This window comes from Cupressus sempervirens, chromosome 2 (assembly GCF_028749045.1).
Source record: "Cupressus sempervirens isolate cs-2001-9-10 chromosome 2, ASM2874904v1, whole genome shotgun sequence".
In the NCBI taxonomy this organism is placed as follows: domain Eukaryota; kingdom Viridiplantae; phylum Streptophyta; class Pinopsida; order Cupressales; family Cupressaceae; genus Cupressus; species Cupressus sempervirens.
Window position 1 is genome coordinate 446028101 of NC_143119.1, and position 4830 is coordinate 446032930.

Consider the following 4830-nt stretch of genomic DNA (forward strand, 5'->3'; position numbering starts at 1 on the left):
TCTTGAATATTTCAAACAATTTGTATCAGATCTTTGTGATTCTTAGGAGAAAGTTTAACAGTTTTAGCAAAGATCAAGGATATGGAGATATTTAGACTTGACAAAGCTATTGATAATGAAAAGTTGGATCTGGAAATGGCCATTGCCCAACTTAAGAAATCTAAGGAGCAACTTTCCCAATCTCTGAAAAGAAGAAAGAAACTTGTAAATCAAATGAATGATCATCTCTACATTGAAGAAATAATTTAAGACTTTCACCCTTCAAGCATCTAAGGTAAAGAAAATGATGCAATCAAAGAACTCCTAGAGAAGAATGGTTCCATGCAAGAAGTAAGAAAGCTAAACAAAGAACAAGAAATTCAGTAAGGTTATGTGAAGTTTTGGAATAGAAACAAGATAAAGGAAAAAATGGATGGAAGGAACAATGAAATTTAGAACCGATCCCTTCAGCAAGTAGACTTTATTGATCATCTCTCCAATGCAAATGAGGAAATCATGAGCCTAAGATTTTAAAATGAAAGAATAAGAAATTATCTAAATTCTGAAACGAAAATCAATGAAAGAATCAAAAATGATCTGAGATTTGAAAGAAAAATCAATGAAAGATTGAGAAATGACCTAAAAATTGAGAAGCAAATCAATGAGAGAATGATGAAATCTCAAGGAGACATGGATCAACTAAATAAGAAAATCCTCTATAGGAAAAAAGGAAAAGCATTAATTGGATACAAAGAAGAAGGTGAATCCTCCAAACAAGGTGCTCAAAAGAATCAAATACCTACTTGAAATCACTATGGTAAGATAGGTCATACATCAAACAAATGTTGGAGTAATGAAAAAGTAAAATTCAATAAAAAATGCTACAATTGCAATTAACATGGTCACAGGACCAATGAATGCAAAGAGAAACCAAGATTTGAAGGCAACTGTCATAAATGTAAGAAACATCGACACAAGGCATTAGAATGTAAAACAAAGACATTGAATCGTGCAGAACAAATTGTGAAAGTAATATTTGGTTGGGACTACAATACCTGGTGCAGATGTCATTACTGTGGAGAATTTGGACACATTGGTATGAATTTTGTTAAACATCATATGAGAAAAAGAGATACCACTAAAAGATGTTTCATTTTTACAAAAGTTGGTCATCTTGCCAAGAATTGTATGAATACTGGTAAAATTGAAGATGGAAAGAAGGAAAAGGCTAATAACATCTGAAACCAAATGAGACAGCAATGGATTCTTAAGTCTACAAAGGATACTGGTCCTAGCAATGATGGTCAACTCACTCAAGAATTTGGTGACTCTTCAATTCCTAATTAAGTTATCAAGGAAGAACTAGAACCAGGTTATCAAAGAAGACATCTGAATTAGTTCCAGTTGAAAGGTAACAAAGATCCAAATCTATATACAAGATACAAAGGGATCACTGAGCAAGATTGGTATCAGTTATTACCGAGTTACCTTCTCTACCGAGTAAGGTCAGGTCATAAACTCTACCGAGCAAGGTCGGGAGTAGCAAAGGCATTTATGGTTACCGAATCATGGAGACGTCACTAAGTGATCAATATCATATAGTGGATGACAGACTATCAGCATAATGTCAACAATCTCTGCCTTTAGCATTAGTCACAAAAAGGGGGAGATATGTTACGTATATAAGAGAAACGTTACATGTACATAGTGGAACATATAGTGTGGACTATGATAAGGTATGTATCTAGGCAATGAAGCCTAGAGTTGTGGGGTCAAACCTCTTGGCTATGAGGTGAACATTGATGAGACCAAGGATATCATTGAAGCCCTTGTCAATGAACTTGTTGATCTCAAGGACACTTATTTTAGAACCTATGAAGAAGTTAAGGCTAGAATTGAGCTAGAGATAAAGCTCCCATAGGTGGTTAACAAAGGGAAGAGAAGGATAGCCAAACTAAAATCAAGTGCACCTTTCTTATTAACTGAAGACAAAGGTGAGGATGGGGAACAAGAAGAGGATGAGGAAGAATTTGAGAAGAAGAGGAACCTTTGAAGAAAAATGGCAAGGTGATAATCACCAAGCCTACAAAATCATCCACTGTAGTCTTCACAAGGAGGTCACGGAAGAAAGGAAGTGACATTATATTCAGCAAACCTCCACCCACCTTCTAGGAAAAGTTGAAACAATTGGAAGGAGGAGCCAGAATAAAAAACTTTAAATCTTTGAAATATGAGACTAGGACTAAGGCAGAGCAAAAGCAAGTTGAAGAATTGGTGTTGAGCAAAATGGGTAAGTGGAAGGACTCACCAGACTAGATTGCTTCACAAGTCTCCAAAGAATTGCTAGAGAAGATCAAGCCAAGATGGGATTATACTATGCAAACAATCAAAGACATATATGGACAAACCCTGAGGTAGTTACTATCGAGCATATTAGATGCTAAGGTGAAAGAGTCTTTAAAGAAAAATGAAGAAAAACTGACTCTAAGGTTTAATACTTGTTTGGTTTTGATTAAGGACATAAAACATGTTGTTAAAAATGCTACAAACACTTGGAAAAACATTTATCATCTTCATAAACCAAGTGAATTTCTTATTGAAGTAAAGGATGTTGATGAAGAAGAAGATAAGGAGAAAGATGAGGAGGAAAATGTTGAAGAAGTGACTCATTTTGATAATGAAGAAGATGAAGAGGATCAAGATCTAGAAGCTACTGAGGAAGATAATCAAGATGATGAGGAGATTGACCCAGTCAAGATAGTTGTTGCAGTCATTGCCTCACTTCCTCACTCCCTGAGAAAACCATTGACTACTGATACATCAAATGTCCAATCACTCTTTGTCCCAACATAGTTCAGCATATCATTGATAGAAGTGACTTCCACTTCATCCACCAAACTACATCGTCATCTACCAAGTTGAGTTCTTCAGTCTTCACTTCTCCAATTTTGACTTCTTCAATTTTGAGTACATCCATGGTAAGCTCTCCAGTTTTGTCTACTTTAGTTTTGGATTCTACAATTTTGACTTCATCAATTTTGGATTCTTCAAACATTTTTATAAGTATTCCATCAGTCAATACAATATCAGGTTTTACTGCAAGTGTAAATATGTCCACTATTGTTTCCATTCTGGGTAGAAAAGCAATAAGTGCAAGGACAGTTGAGCCTAAGGTTCAACCGAGTACAAAAATTTTGAAAGGAAAGGAGATAGAGGAAGATATAGATTTGGATGAGGAAATAGTAATTCCCAAATGGGATAGCTACAATCTTTCTATAGACCAAGTGCACATATTTGTTGAACTCCTCCAGAAAAAGGCCAAACAACAAAGATTAAGAGAGGAGAGAGACAAAGAATATAAGATAATAGATGATGCCAAGAATATCTTGACCGAGGTAATAGGAATTGAGGTTGATTCTTCTCAACCTATTTTCTTTCAGCTTGGAGAGGCAGTCCAAAAATTCAATGAGGACACCGAAGGTCAAGATAAGCTAGCTGAAAAGAAATTCAATAATAAAGTGTTGGAACACATTGCACAGCAAATAGCCATTTATCAAGTTGAGCTTTCAACAATTTTGGTCAATCTTGAGGTGTCCTGATCAAATGTGTCATCACTTTTTGGGAAACTATGTGATGTCACTAAGTATACAAAGGAAGTAAAGGAAAAATTATCCAAAATTGATATAGATCTTAAAGCAAGTACTCAGCAACTGCAACTTGACCCTAGTTCAAGCTCTGCACATTTCAAGAAGATCAGATTTTTGCAAGACTTGCAAGCTGAATTGTTAAGAGAAGAAGCAAGGATTCGTTCAACATTGATTGGCATACAAAATATGATCCTTCCAGTCATGGATGCTATACAGAAACACATTGTATATTCAAAGACTCTGATAGGTGATCCCATGATAATGGGTTCCACTTTTTGACCAATTTTGAGACTAAAATCATTATTTTTGAAACAAACCTCACATTCGAGTGACTATATCTCTAAAACTATGAATAATTTTACGATGACATAAACTAGTGATTTCTAGTACTCTGTTCCTACTTTGTAACCATATTTTTTAATTTATTTTTTTTAATTATTTAAGTCATTTTTTCTTCTCCTCCAAAAAGTGGTACATATGAAAAATCAATATTTTTAAAGAGTGAGTTTATTTGACACACAAACTTTTTTTTTAGAAATGATAATGAGGTAATTCTTTTGGTGTTGTATTTGTAACATCAATATCTAGAGGATGTGTTTGGTTTGATTCAATTTGGTTGAATATTGTATAGTTTATGAAGTTTTGAAGTGACATCAATCATAATTTAAACATACGTTCATTTTGACACAAATAACTTGAACTCAATTTATCATAAATCTAATTTTCTTTTTTTTAATAGAAAGCTATCTCAACAACCTATTTTCTAGAATTTTTTTTTAAAAAACTTGACCTAATTTACAAATTTTCCCAATGTGTCAAAGTAGGTTGATGTTCAATTAGTAATGAACCTATAATGAGTTAAACTCATATTTGAAAGTCTTAATGAATATAATATGTATTACAATTATAGTCGTTGGAAAGCTTGCTTCAAGCAGCACAAATTGGCATTTTTATTTTACAGTAGGAGATCATTCAATCTCAATTTTGGGGGTCAAAAGAGCCAATTTCATTTTTTTTTTTAAAAGAGCACCAAAATTTTATAAATTAACATGTTCGTGCGAACACTATGTTTGCGCAAACATGTTTTATATGTTTGTGCGAACATATGTTCGCATGAACATACAAGCCTATTGGAAAATGAAAAAATGGCTCAAAATCACCATAAAAATATATTCGCACGAACATATTAATGTTCATACGAACA